Genomic DNA, 16,096 nt, shown 5'->3' on the forward strand with positions numbered 1-16,096 from the left:
AAAAAAAAGGAACAAAATGGCCAGCCACATAATGGGAGAAATATTCATAGATCACATATATGATAAGGAACTTGAATCAGAATATACAAATAACTCTCAAAACTCAATAATACAAACACTAAAAATCCAATTCATTTTGGGCAAAATCTTTGAATACGAACTTCACTCAACATAACACATGGACGATAAGCACATAAAAATATGCTCACCATCATGGTCATTAGGAAAAGGCAAATCAAAGCCACAGTGAAATACCATATTATTCCTTCTAAGATGGCTATAATCAAAAGGATAGTAAGTGTGAGTGAAGATGTGGAGAAATGGGACCTTACACTACTGTTGGAATGAATGTAAAACCACTTTGGAAAACAACTGGATAGCTTCTTCAAAAGTTAAATATACAGCTAAAATATGACCCTGTCATTCAACCCCTAGGTGTATACCAAAAAGAAATGAGAACATAGGTCCAAACGAAGACCTATATACAAATGTTCAAAGCAACTTTATCTGTAGTAGCGAAAATGTGGAAACAACCCAAATATCTACTACTAGCTGAATGGATAAACAAGCTGTGGCTTCTCTGCATAATTGAATACTACTCAGCATTGAAAGGAACCACTGATAGATGCAAAAACATGGATGAATCCTAAAATAATTATATTGATATAAAGATGTTATAAAAAGTACGTAGTATGATTCTATTTATATATAATTCTCAATGTGCAAAATAATCTACAGTGACAGAAAACAGACTAGTGGTTGCCTTGGAACGGGGAGAAAACCAAGCGATTCGCAAGGGACATAAAAGTTGGGACATTATAAGCATGACCATTCTCTTGACCGTGATGGTCTCATCAGTATATATATGTGCCAAAGTTTACAGATTTATTGACCTTAAATATGCACACTTTCCTGTATGTCAATTATACCTCAGTGAAGCTGTTCAGAATGTTTTTGTTCCTCACTTGTACCAGCCACACGTCAAGTGCTCAACACCACATGTAGCTAGTGGCTTTCAGACTGGACATTGTAGATAAAGAGCAGTACCATCAACACAGAAAGTTCTAGTCAACAGCAATGCTCTAAAGCAGGGGATGAGCAAACTATACACCAGGGACACACTTCCTATTCTTCCAAGCCCAGTTTTATTGGAACACACTTATGCCCAGTCATTTACATAATATCAGTGGCTGCTATAGCACTACCAGGGCAAAGTGGGTAGTTGCAATAGAGACCTGATGGTCTATAAACCTAGATTATGTATTATCTGGAATCTTTAAGAAAAGCTTTGCTGATTCTGGTCTAAATCAAACACTCTGAACATGGGCTACATCTGTCCTATTTACTGTCCTGTTCAAGCAGTATTTATGGAGTACCTCATAGGTGCACTGTCCTAAGCTCTAGAGAGGCAGCCTACAACAATACAGAAATTAATAACAATACATAAAATAATATCCCAATTCCCGTGGTTTTCAAAATCTGGCAAAGGGCTCAGGTCACATGAGAAGTAAATAAGAAAAGAGGCAAGGATGAATGCTAAGATGAAAATCAAACAGAGGTATGGAGCATGACTGAGGGCAGCAACTTCCACTTAGGTAGTCAGGACAGGCCTCAGAGATGGCCAGATATCTGAACATGAGAGAGTCAAGACTGCAAAGACCTGTGGCAGAAGCCAAGGGAGGAACAACACCCAAGGCCTCAAAATAGGAATGAATCAGAAGACCTGATCCGTGCAAGAGAATGCCCATGTGGCTGGAGAATACACAAGGTGGAAAAGGTAGGTAAGAAGGGAGAAATAGAGAAGGCTAAGAAATGGCATCTGATTTTTATCTAAGTATAATGGAAATCCACTATAGGACTTTAAGGAAGGGAGCAGTCTGATCAGTGTACATTTTTACAGATCACTCTGGTGCTACCAATTGTAAACCAGGCCAGGCAAGAGGAAGAAAGGTGTTAGACAAGTTACAGAGTTTCTGGAAAATTATCAGTGAGAGATGGTGGTGGTTTCGCTTGGGCCACAGTGGCAGCAGTACAGAGGAAGTGGAGAAATTAAAGTTGTGTTGTGAAGTAATAGTTGACTGGCCTTTCTAATGGTTGTGGTAGAGTAAGCAAATGAAGGAGTTAAAAATGAAACCCACATTTTAGCTTGAACAAGTGGGAGAAAAGTATGAACCACAAATATGGAGAAACTACACACAGTAAGAGCTAATACTTACTGTGTGCTTTTTCTATTACAGTATTCACTCCATTTCACAGTTAATGCTCCTAACCATCTTGAATAATAGGTACTACTGTTATATTCATTTTAGAAATAGGAAACTGAAGGTGAAGGTGAAGGTCAGAAAAATAGGACCAACTCAGTGAAGACTTGAAACTGGGTGATCACACTCCAAATTTCACCACATTGTATGCAATTGCCTCCTTAACAGTAATTTTGGGGAATACAAACTACTTTAGAAGCAATGGCGGTACCACTGGATTAACAGTCTTTCAGGATGATGAGCTTGAAAGGTGCTGTTTTGATTTTTCTATTAATCATCACCTTGTCATCTTAGAATAAAAGAAGTAATTGGGCACGTATTGCATGGAGCACTGGGTGTGTTGCCAAAACAATGAACACTGTTATGCTGTAAATAAACAAATAAAAAAAAAAGAAGTAATTTTCATCTATGCACTTTTCAAAGCACATTCTGCAACAGTATCCCTTTGATTCCCATTTACAAAGGAGGAAACTGAAACAAGTCAAGTGATTCCTCAAGACCATCAAGATAGTAACAGACTAAAAGCCAGATGAACTGTCTCCATATAGTGATCTAGCCAATAAAATTATCTTTAAAAATTAAGCCCATTCAGAAGAAAAACATGTTTTACGTCACTAGCCAAAATACAGACACATATTTGAAATAGAGAAAAGAAGTAATACAAAACTGTTCTCACCATTACTAATTTGTTAGGATTTATTTTTCCATTTAATTTTTATAATTTTGATTGAAACTGGCAATTCAAACAACATTGATCTACACCTTGGTAGTTAACACTACAACATATAGTACAATCACATAGTAGACTTTTTAGGAAATAACTCTCATGACTCACGAAAACTACCAAAGGCCAAAAGGTCAAGGCGTAACATAAAGATGCGTCTGCTGAGTATTTGTGTTACCTGAAGACTAGTGTCCATAAGAGTATAAATGGCAATGATGCATGAATTACAGCTTGTAAAAAAATATATATATTATCATTAATTTCTATTCCTAATATGGAGGAGTGGAATCAAGGCATGGCTGCTAATATTTAAAATGACCAAGGAGCACTTTTATGGAAAGAAAATATTTAAAGCAAAAGAAAAAATTTATTCATTCTCGTCTTTGCCCCAAAGGTATTAAAAAGCGACAGAACGCCCAGATTAGCAAAATCTATTTCCTTTGAAAAGAAAGAAAAATAGAAATAGAAATAGAAGCAGAAATAGAAAGAGTGACAGGGTGGTGATAATGTGACAGCCCATTAGGATATATAATGAAAGACAGCATCTTAAGAACAATGGCTTAAGATGTGAGGCAATCTTTCATTTATTGGAGAAGTACTACTTGATAAATGATCAAGCTACACAAATGTCCTGCAAGTATGCTTAATTCCCCTTAATAAAGGAAGAAAACTGCCCAGGAGTATCAATCTTTCATTTTTCCCAATTCCTTAAGTTTACAAGAATAAAAAAAAAATGCTTTAAAGTCCATGTCAATTACTCTGAACATTCATTTACCTTCCTGAATGTGGCCCTAGCTTGGTGAATTTTCTCTCTCTCTCTCTCTCTCTCTCTCTCTCTCTCACACACACACACACACACACACACACACAAACACACACCCCATCCCTGCATTCTCATCTCAGAAGGGGAAAAGCCACAAGGTCACACCACAGCCTCAATACATAAGAGGCTGGCCAGCACTTAGGCCCATATATCACCAAGTTCACAGGCATCCCTAGGTGCCCCGGGGACATGGTCAAGATCCTGGGGAACACCCTTTCCTTTCCATATTCAGAGCAGCATCTCACCTCTCCTCAAATGTCTTCTTGCCAACCCAGGATCCTGGATCCTGGTGTGCAGACTCAGGAAAGGCTGTGACATCTGGACCATCAAAAGGCCCACACAGCCCCTCCAGGTTCTCATGATAGAAACCCAGTACCTCCAGACATTTCTTAGGCAAGAGTTCCATGATCCCTCTAATTTCAGTTTGCTTCCAGAGAAACTGGAGGGGCACCACCAGGACACAGGGAATAAAAGGGGGGGGGGGCAAATAGGAGAAGGTCTTGGGGGAAGGAGTGGAGGAGAAGTGAAAGGGCCAGAAAGTCCCAATTGCTGCCTGCACATAGCAGGGCGGCAGATGCCCTGAATCTTGGCTGGCCAAGTGCACTTGCTCAGGGGACCCTTTCCCAGACACCTGGCCAATAAGCACCAGCACTCCAAAGGGCTGCTCTGTGCACCTGTAGGGAAAGCTCCAAGTTGTCTCTTGAGCCCCACTTCAGCTTCCCCATGCCCCCGCCCCCAGGCCCGGCCCTCTCTGACCCAGCACCCCCACCATGGTACCAGGGGACCCCACAGGGCTAAGGTCCTTGTGTCTGGGTCCTCCATGGCCCTCATGACCCTCCACGGCAGTCCACGCCCCGCTGCAGCTGGGTTGCAGCCAAACCAAACCTCCGTGCCCCTGTGGATGGACCATGAGCATCCCAAGGTCATCTGTGAGTCTGATCAACACGTTTGAGCCCCCAGAATCATGGCGGGAGCATGGTGTGGATGGAGTAACCTCCCCCCAGCCCGACCCACTAGAAAAAAGATCCACAGTGGAAGCGCCTCAGTGTCCAGTTGTGAGGCCCAGGGCCACAGCCCACCTGCCCGCCTACCTTCCTTTGTGCCTGCTACCACTCCCTGGATGATGCCAGGGTCCCTGACTACTTGGAGGGGACCTTATTCTCAGATAGTGAATGCCAGGGGAACTTGGAGGCACCCAAGGGTCCGAGCCCTAGGGGAGGCGTGGTGCAAGGAGACGCGAGGCCCCAGTGCCCGCACATGCACCTGGACTGAAGGAGAATCCCTGCCACAAGAGCCACAGCAACTGGAGATGGGGAGGGAGCTTGCAGGACCTCTCACAGAGACTCAAAGACCCTAGATGTGAAACCTGGGGATCACATGATAGCTTCAGGCCTTGGCGCTGTGAGGGCAGGGAACGCAGGAAGGTCACAGAACTCACACAGCAGGCCACACAAGACTCCAGCATTAAATCCTTGACACAGGTGCCTGGGTGCCTCAGTGGATTAAAGCCTCTGCCTTTGCTCAGGTCATGATGCCAGGGACCTGGAATCGAGCCCCACGTAGGGCTCTCTGCTCTGCTGGGAGACTCCTCCCTCCTCTCTCTGCCTGCCTATCTTCCTACTTGTGATCTCTATCTGTCAAATAAATAAATAAATAAATAAATAAATAAATAAATAAATATCTTAAAAAAAAATCCTTGACACAGCCAGCTCTTGCAGGGTAGTGGCAGTATGGAGGGCACATGTGGGGAGATGGGGGCTGTGGTCTGGGCAGGGCACTGTTCAACATCCTCATGTTCTTGGTGCCTGGGCTTCTCAGTGAGACATGCCTGTCAGAGAAGAGGAGCGCCCCAGCTGCATCCCTAGAGTCTTCTTCTGGAGGAACATTGTTTCCATGGAGAAGACTTTCCCACAAATCCCAACCCAGGAGGAGGCTACACAGTCATGTCCTGAGGGTGCTGGTGGATCTGGCGAGGACACTGGAACACTGGAGGCTGTCGCCTTCAGACAGGGAGACAGGCTCCTGGTGTTGCGGGTCCCCTCCCTTTGGGGACATTCACCACAGTGCTGGGCACCATGGGCTGCAGGCCATTGAGGCCAAAACCACCAGAGTGCTCCATGGCCTACCCTGCCTTGGACCTGCCCCCTCCAAGCAGGGCACTCTATGACTGGATCAACCCCCAGTGGCCCTCGTTGGGCAGAGGCACTCAGAGGAGCATCCTTGGACTGTGTCAAGGTGGGGACGGTGTCTTTCTCTGCTTGCAGAGATCTGCTAGGGGACAGGCAAACCCTGACCATGCCAGCGTATGACTCTGATAGATTCCTGTCTCACGTTGAGGTCTTTTATCCATTTCGAGTTTATCTTTGTGTACGGTGTAAGAGAATGGTCAAGTTTCATTCTTCTACATATCGCTGTCCAGTTTTCCCAGCACCACTTATTGAAGAGACTGTCTTTTTTCCATTGAATATTTTTTCCTGTTTTGTCGAACATTATTTCATCATAGAGTTGAGGGTCCATATCTGGGCTCTCCACTCTGTTCCACTGGTCTATGTGTCTGTTTTTATGCCAGTACCACACTGTCTTGGTGATCACAGCTTTGTAGTAAAGCTTGAAATCGGGTAACATGATGCCGCCAGTTTTGTTTTTGTTTTTCAACATTTCCTTAGCAATTCGGGGTCTCTTCTGATTCCATACAAATTTTAGGGTTATTTGCTCCAGCTCTTTGAAAAATACTGGTGGAATTTTGATCGGAATGGCATTAAAAATATAGATTTCTCTAGGCAGTATAGACATTTTAACAATGTTTATTCTTCCAGTCCAAGAGCATGGAACAGTCTTCCATCTTTTTGTGTCTTCTTCAATTTCTTTCATGAGTGTTCTGTAGTTCCTCGAGTACAGGTCCTTTACCTCTTTGGTTAGGTTTATTCCCAGGTATCTTATGGTTCTTGGTGCTATAGTAAATGGAATCGATTCTCTAATTAGTATATAAGAAAGCCACTGATTTCTGTACATTGACTTTGTATCCTGCCACGTTACTGAATTGTTGTATGAGTTCTAGTAGTTTGGGGGTGGAGTCTTTGGGGTTTTCCATATAAAGAATCATGTCATCTGCGAAGAGAGAGTTTGACTTCTTCCTTGCCAATTTGGATACCTTTGATTTCTCCTTGTTGTCTGTTTGCCGTTGCTAGGACTTCTAATACTATGTTGAACAAGAGTGGTGAGAGTGGGCATCCTTGTCGTGTTCCTGATCGCAACGGGAAGGCTGCAAGCTTTTTCCCATTGAGGATGATATTTGCTGTGGGTCTCTCATAGATAGATTTTATGAAGTTCAGGAATGATCCCTCTATCCCTATACTTTGAAGCGTTTTCATCAGGAACAGATGCTGGATTTTGTCAAATGCTTTTTCTGCATCAATTGAGAGGACCATGTGGTTCTTCTCTTTTCTCTTATTGATGTGTTCTATCACATTGATTGATTTGCGAATGTTGAACCAGCCTTGAAATCCGGGGATGAATCCCACCTGGTCATGGTGGATAATCTTTTTAATGTACTGTTGGATCCTGTTTGCTAGGATCTTGTTGAGAATCTTTGCTCCATATTCATCAGTGATATTGGTCTGAAATTCTCCTTTTTGGTAGGGTCTTTGCCTGGTTTGGGGATCAGGGTAATGCTGGCTTCATAAAAAGAGTCTGGAAGTTTTCCTTCTGCTTCAATTTTTTGGAACAGCTTCAGGAGAATTGGTGTTATTTCTTCTTTGAAAGTTTGGTAGAATTCCCCAGGGAATCCGTCAGGTCCTGGGCTCTTGTTTTTGGGGAGGTTTTGGATCACTGCTTCAATCTCGTTACTAGATATCGGTCTATTCAGGTTGTCAATTTCTTCCTGGTTCAATTTTGGGAGTTTGTAGCTTTCCAGGAATGCATCCATTTCATCTAGGTTGCTTAGCTTATTGGCATAAAACTGTTGGTAAAAATTTCTGATGATTGTTTCTATTTCTTGGTGTTAGTGGTAATCTCTTCCTTTTCATTCATAATTTTATTAATTTGGGCTTTCTCTCTTTTCTTTTGGATTAGTGTGGCCAATGGTTTATCGATCTTATTGATTCTTTCAAAAAACCAGCTTCTAGTTTCATTGATACGTTCTACTGTATCTCTCGTTTCTACCTCATTGATCTCTGCTCTAATCTTGATTATTTCCCTTCTTGCATGTGGAGTTGGTTTGATTTGTTGTTGATTCTCCAGTTCTTTCAGGTGTAGAGACAGATGGTGTATTCTGGATTTTTCAATGTTTTTGAGGGAGGCTTGGATGGCTGTGTATTTCCCCCTTAGAACCGCCTTTGCTGTATCCCATAGGTTTTGGACTGAAGTGTCTTCATTCTCATTGGTTTCCATGAATTGTTTAGGTTCATCTTTGATCTCCTGGTTGATCCAGGCATTCTTAAGCAAGGTGGTCTTTAACTTCCAGGTGTTTGAGTTCCTTCTGAACTTTTCCTTGTGATTGAGTTCCAGTTTCAAAGCATTGTGATCGGAGAATTTGCAGGGAATAATGTCAGTCTTTTGGTATTGGTTGAGTCCTGCTTTGTGACCCCATATGTGGTCTATTCTGGAGAAGGTTCCATGTGTACTTGAGAAGAATGAGTATTCTGTTGTTTTAGGGTGGAATGTTCTGTATACGTCGATGAGGTCCATCTGGTCTAATGTTTCATTCAATGTTCTTATTTCTTTATTAATTTTCTGCTTCGATGATCTGTCTATTTCTGATAGAGGCGTATTAAGATCTCCTACTATTATTGTATTCATATCAATATGACTCTTTGTCTTGATTAATAGTTTTCTTATGTAATTGGGTGCTCCCATATTGGGGGCATAGATATTCACAATTGTTAGATCATCTTGGCGGATAGTGCCTTTAAGAATTATGTAGTGTCTTTCTCCGATTGACTTATTTCACTAAGCATGATACGCTCTAGTTCCATCCATGTCGTCGCAAATGGCATGATTTCATTTATTTTGATGGCTGCATAGTATTCCATTGTGTATATATACCACATCTTCTTTATCCATTCATCTGTTAATGGACATCTAGGTTCTTTCCATAGTTTGGCTATTTTAGACATTGCTGCTATAAACATTTGGGTACACGTGCCCCTTCAGATCATTATGTTTGTATCTTTAGGGTAAATACCCAGTAGTGCAATTGCTGGGTCATAGGACATGGAGAAGCAACATGGAGGGGTAGGGGGATAGGAGAAGAATAAATGAAACAAGATGGGATTGGGAGGGAGACAAACCATAAATGACTCTTAATCTCACAAAACAAACTGGGGGTTGCTGGGGGGAGGTGGGATTGGGAGAGGGGGAGGGGGCTATGGACATTGGGGAGGGTAAGTGCTATCATGAGTGCTGTGAAGTGTGTAAACCTGGCGATTCACAGACCTGTACCCCTGGGGATAAAAATACATTATATGTTTATTAAAAAAAAATTTGGAAGGGGAGGCAAACCATAAGAGACTATAGACTCTGAAAAACAACCTGAGGGTTTTGAAGGGTCAGGGGTGGGATGTTGGGTGAACAGGTGGTGGGTAATGGGGAGGGCACGTTTTGCATGGAGCACTGGGTGTTGTGCAAAAAGAATGAATACTGTTATGCTGAAAAAATAAATAAAATGGAAAAAAAAGAAAAAATAATAATAATTTAAAAATAAAGAATTATGTAGTGTCCTTCTGTATCTCTGACTACAGTCTTTAGTTTAAAATCTAATTTATCTGATAGGAGAATCGCTATTCCGGCCTTCTTTTGAGGCCCATTGCCATGAAAGATGCTTCTCCATCCCTTCACTTTCAGTCTAGGTATATCCTTAGGTTCAAAATGGGTCTCTTGTAGACAACATATGGATGGGTCCTGTTGTTTGATCCAATCTGCAACCCTGTGTCGTTTTATGGGCGCATTTAGGCCATTAACATTGAGAGTGATTATTGAGAGATATGTTTTTATTGACATCGTGTTGCCTTTGAAGTCTTTCTGTCTGTAGATTGTTTCTATATTTCTGTTCAATGATATTCTTAGGATTTTTTCTCTTTTATAGGACCCCCCTTAATATTTCCTGCAGTGTTGGCTTGGTGGTTGCATAGTCTTTTAAGCCTTGCCGGTCTTGGAAACTCTTTATCTCTCCATCCATTTTAAATGTCAGTCTTGCTGGATAGAGTATTCTTGGTTGCATGTTCTTCTCATTTAGTACTCTGAATATATTTTGCCAGCCCTTCCTGGCTTGCCAGGTCTCTGTGGAAAGGTCTGACATTATTCTAATGGGCTTTCCTCTGTACATAAGGAGCTTTTTTGTCCTAGCTGCTTTTAAGAGGGTCTCTCTTGAAACATAATTCCTCATTCTAACTATAAGGTATCGTGAGGACTTTCGAGAATTTAAAATCTTGGGAGGAAATCTCTCTGCCTCTAGTACATGAACGTTGTTTCCATTCGTGAGATTGGGAAAATTTTCATAGACAACTTCTTCCACTATATCTTCTAGACTTCTTTCTTTTTCCTCCCCTTCAGGGATTCCAATAATTCTGATGTTGGAATCATTTCATGGCATCATTTATTTCCCTGATTCTGTTTTCGTGGCTTCTGAACTGTTTGTTCCAGGCTTCCTCCTGATCCTTTCTCTCTATCTGTTTGTCCTCCAGATCACTAATTCTATCTTCTGTCTCAGTTACCCTAGCTTTTAGGGAATTTAGATTAGATTGGAACTCATTGAGAGCATTTTGAACATCATCCCTGGTGGCTTTCAGTTCTGCCCTAATCAATTCTGTTTGGTCATCCATGGCTTTCTCCAACCTAGCTATTGCCTGGATAATTGTTAGTCTGAATTCCTTTTCTGACATATTGTCTATGTCGATAGCCATTAACTCTGTTGCAGAAGACCCATCCTCTGTATTTTTCTTCTGTTGGGTATTCCTCCTCCCAGTCATTTTGGTGAGAGATGACTGAACAGATGCAGCTGGACTTATCGGTTGTGGTGCAGTCAAGGTGCACCCTGGAACGCTTCTGTGCAATCAGGATTCCCCACCCAAATGAGAAAAAAAGGAAAAGAAAAAGAAATAGAGAAGAAGAAAGAATAAAGGGGGAAAGAAAAAAGGAATAAAAAGAGAGAGAGAGAGAGAGATAGGAAAAAAGAAGGGACGATAAAAGAGAAGGCTCAGCCCAAATGGGCCACAAGGTAAGATTTATGAAGTATACAAACAAAAAGAGACAAACAAAAAGACTGATAAAAGTATATGACAAGAGAAAAAAAATATATATATATAAGCAAAAAAAAGGGAAGAACCTTATCAGAAAGAACCCCAAGTATAAGATTTATATATTATCAGGACAAACACAAATTCACAGAAACACTTGCAGAAGGAAAAATTGGGAGAGTGGTTATAAATTCTCAGTGTGGGTGAGGAAGGTTATTTTGATTCTTCCTGAAGGTATCTTGATGTTTTTGTTAAGGGACTCAACTTTCCTAAGTTACAGGGGGATTAGAAACTGGTTTGCCTATAGGGGTAGCATTGATTGGGGAAAGGGGATTACCTTGAAGTTTAACTCTATATGTATAGTAGAAAATAAAAATTAAAAAAGAATAAACTAGACTAACCTAAGTTAAAACAGAATTAAAAAAATAGAAAAGCAAAAGAAAAACATGAGTGTATGTATCAAAAAGTTCAGGTTAGAAGGTTATTAAAGAATTTGATGTATTGGACATCTCAGTGTGGTGGTAAATAGGTTAAAAAATTATCCGTATGTATAAAAAAAAAAGAACCAGAATATTGGTAAAGAGTTAAAAATAAAAGTTGTATTTATGAAGTAGTGGTGGTTGTTCTCTTGTAGTCTTTTTTTTGTTTTTCTTCCTTCCTGGTTGGTTTTCTGGGGGAGGGGCCTGCCACGTGGGTTTTCAGACAATGATGTTCCCTGAGTTAAGTCCTCCCGCTCCCCTCAAGGGGGGTGAGCTCTGGGGAAACTGTTTTTTTTCAGCCTTTTGTTCTCTGGGGGTTTTTATGTTCTTTCATCTGCTTTCTCTCGCCTTGACAGCTTTTGATGGTTTTTGGAGGTTTAGAGGAGAGCAAACTGCACCCTGACCTCCCTCTCAGAGAGAAGCCCCAGAGTGTTTTGGAAAAGCTGCTGGTTGAGTCGGTTCTGAGTCACTGTCCCTGGGGATGCAGGAGCTCCTCGTTGTACCCAAAACCAGGGAAGCGGTGGCTGTCTAGGCAGCTCCAGACCGCCAGAGAGGTTCCGAGCAGAGATCGCACACTGAGATGTTCCTGCTGTCCCGAGCTGGGAATGTCTGGTTTTTCCGGATGCCAGAGCTCCAGGTTGGCGGCTATGAGCACGTATCCCAAGGGAGGGTGTGGGACGTGCGAGTTTCAGGATTGCCGTCTGGCCAGGCTCCCAGCCCCTCACAGGAGCCAGACCCCGCTCGTTCTCGGGTGCGCTGGTGTTCAGGCGCACTGGCGGCTCAGGGACAGAGACCTGATTTCTCCGCCGCACTCTCTCTCTCTCAGCGCCAGGGGAGGCTGTCTTGGGTCGGGCGACTTTGGTCCCTGACCCTAACCGCCCAGGTTCCCACTCTTTCCCTCCCCCGCGATCCTTTGCTCTTTGTTTTTTGAGTGCTTTCAACCAGACTCTAAGTTAATGCTGGTCCCCAGATGCAAAGCACTCTCGTGTTGGGGTATTACTTTCCAATTGGTCACCTCTGGTGGCTCCCTCCCCCTTTTGTTTATCTTCCAATATCAGTCCGATGCTCCCAGTCTGCTTTACCTGCCACTGGCGTCTTCTGCTCCTGTAGAGATCCAGACGTGTATAATTCTGATCTCAGGCTGATTTCATGGGTGGTCGGAGTTCTTTGGTAGGTAATCAGCTCACTTTAGGGTACAGGTTGAAATGGTGCCTCCTCCTACTTCCCCGCCATCTTGACCCAGCGTATGACTCTGAGCAAGCAGACCCAGCCCCCAGGAGCACAGCTAAGGGGGGAGGAAGAAAATCCCCGTGAAACCTTTGTGAAGTTCAAAGTCCAGAAGCATAGGCACACTAAAATACAGACCTCCTAGTAGCACTATAGAATATTTTCCCTCTCCAACACCTCAGCAGCACATTATTAAAGGCCTATTTGACATGCCAGTATGGCATGTCTAGGTATCAAGATGGATTTATAAGGCATTACAAAAAAGAAACAAAACAACCTCCCTCCCTCACACACACACACGCACACACACACACAATTTGAAGAGAAAGCGTATGCATCATTTCCAGACGTGGAAGGGACATTACATTATCAGACTGGGAATTTAAAACAGCTTTGCGTTATATAGGAAGGGCTCTATAGGATAAAGTAGACAATGCAAGAGTAAATGGACAATGTAAGTGGAAAGATGGAAATCCTATGAAAGAACAAAAAGACATGTTAGAGGTAAAACAGACATACACACACACACACACACACACACACACACAGAGAAAGAATGTTTTGATGGGCTCATTAGTAGATTAGATATGGCTGAAGAAAAACTCTCTGAGCTAGGGGATATATTAACTGAATACCTGAAAACCAAAAAAGAAAGAGAAAAGAGGCTGAAACAGAATGTAGTTTTAAGGACTATGGGGAATTTTAAAAGTATAACATACACATCACATCCCCCTCTCACTCTCCCTGATGCTTTGCCTACTTGTGATCTCTCTCTCTCTCTGTGTCAAATAAAGAATTAAAATCTTTAAAAAAAGGGGGGGGGAGGAGGAGGTGCCTGTGTTGCTCAGTGGGGTAAGCCTCTGCCTTCAGCTCAGATCATGATCTCAGGGTCCTGGGATCGAGCCCTGCATCGGGCTCTCTGCTCGGTGGGGAACCTACTTCCCTCTCTCACACTGCCTGCTACTCTGCTTACCTGTGATCCCTCACTCTGTGTCAAATAAATAAATAAAATCTTTTAAAAAAGAAAAAAATGTGTAACATACGCAAAATGAGGATACCCATTGGAATACCCAGTGGGAGGGAGAACAAAAAGAGAAAGGAAGAGAAGAAATGTTTGAAACAATGACTGAGATTTGCCCCCAAATAATTTCATTCATGAAACCACAGATCCAAGAAGCTTAACAACACCAGGAAGATAAATACCAACAGACTACACCTACGTGTATCCTTCTCAAATCACAGAAAATAAAAGGAGAAAAAAAAAAGAAAGAAAACAAAGCCAGAGGAAAAAGACACCTTACCTAAAGAGAAGCCAAGATAATTACATGTGACTTCTTAGAAACAAAGAAGATAGTGGAGTGAAATATTTAAGGTACTGAGAGGAAAAAAAATGCCATCTTAGGATCTTCACCCTGCAAATATTTTATTAAAAAGTGAAGGAGAGGGGCACCTGGGTGGCTCAGTGTGTTAAAGCCTCTGCCTTTGGCTCAGGTCATGATCCCATGTTCCTGGGATCGAGGCCACATCAGGCTCTCTGCTCAGTGGGGATCCTGCTTCCCCTCTCACTCTCTCTCTGCCTACTTCTCTGCCTGCTTGTGATCTCCGTCTGTCACATGAATAAATTTTGAAAAAAAAAGTGAAGGAGAAATAAAAACTTAGACAAACAAAAACCAAGGGAATTTCTTGCCAGAAGACTTGCCTTACAAGAAATGTTAAAAGAAATTCTTTAGACAGAAGAAATATAATGCAGATAAGAAACTCAGAGTTACATAGAGAAAGGGAAAAAATCAAACAGAAGTGAAGATAAAATAAAACGTTTTTACTTATTTTTAACTAATCTGACATAACGGTTTGCTAAAAAAATTAGTGATGTATCCAGCTATATATGCTTATGCATATGCTACACACACACACACACACACACACACACACACACACACACACACGTGCATACCCACACACATACACAGTTAACATCATACTTAATGGTGAGAAACTAAAACCTCCCACGAAGATCACGTAAAAGACAAGGATAACAGGATGTTCCATCTCACCACATGTTTTCAACATTATACTGGAAGTTTTGCTAATGCATTCAGGCAGAAAAGAAAAAAGGTCTACAAATTGGAAGGAAGACATAATTTTTCTTTCTTTCTCTCTCTTTCTTTTCAAGTGTCAAAATCGTCTATGCAGAACATTGAAAAAAAATCAGTCAGCTAACTCCTGGACCCAGTAAGTTTTTAAAGCAAGGGTGTACAATACACAGTTAATATACAAAAGTCAATTGATTTCTTATGTCCCAACAATGAACATGTGAAATTTGAAACTAGAAACACAGTAACATTTCCATTACCATCCAAAGAAAAATGAAATACTTAGGTATATCAAAATATATACAAGATCCATATGAGGAAAACTGTAAAATTTTGATAAGTGATATTAAAGTGGAGCTAACCAAATGAAGTGATATTCCTTATTAGTTTGTAGGAAGACTTAATATTGTCAAGGTGTCAATTATCCCCAAATTGATCTATGGATTCAGTAAAATCCCAATCAAAATCCCAGCAAGTTATTTTATGAATATTGATAAACTTATTCTAAAATTTACACAGAGAGGCAAAAGAGCCAGAAGACCCAACACAATACCAAAGGTGAAGAATAAAGTTGGAGGACTGATGTTACCTGATTTCAAGACTTACTGTAAAGATTCAGTAATCAAGAGAGGGTACTATTGATAAATAAAAAATAGATTGATGGAACAGAATACAGATCCCAGAAATAGACCCTCATGAATACAGCAAACTGATCTTTGATTAAATTGCAAAGGCAATATACTGAAGCAAAGTTAGTTTCTTTAGTAAAGAGTGTTGGAACAACTAGACTGCCTCTGGCACCCACCAAAGAAAAAAAAATCTAGACACATAGCTTACAACCTGAGCTGAAACCAAGAGTCAGACACTCAGCTGAACGAGCCACCCAGGCATCCCTGAAATTAATTCTGCATATGGTATAAGATGGAAGAACTGAGGGTAATTTAAATATATATATATCTATATATAGATAGATAGATATAGATATAGATATATCTATCTATATCTATCTATATCTCTCTATATATATCTATATCTCTATAGATAGATATAGATAGATATATATTTAGATCTATCTATAGATATATCTATATATATATATATATCCAATTGTGTGAAAGATTTCCCTCTTTTTAACTACTTTTTAAATCTTTTTTAATATTGTCGCTTAAATCAATTATTATGTGTATGTGGCCCTATTTCTTCATTCTTTAATTGGTTACATTGATCTATGTCTCTATATTTATGTCAACAGAACAC

The sequence above is a fragment of the Meles meles genome, chromosome 16, assembly GCF_922984935.1.
Source record: "Meles meles chromosome 16, mMelMel3.1 paternal haplotype, whole genome shotgun sequence".
NCBI classification, from domain to species: domain Eukaryota; kingdom Metazoa; phylum Chordata; class Mammalia; order Carnivora; family Mustelidae; genus Meles; species Meles meles.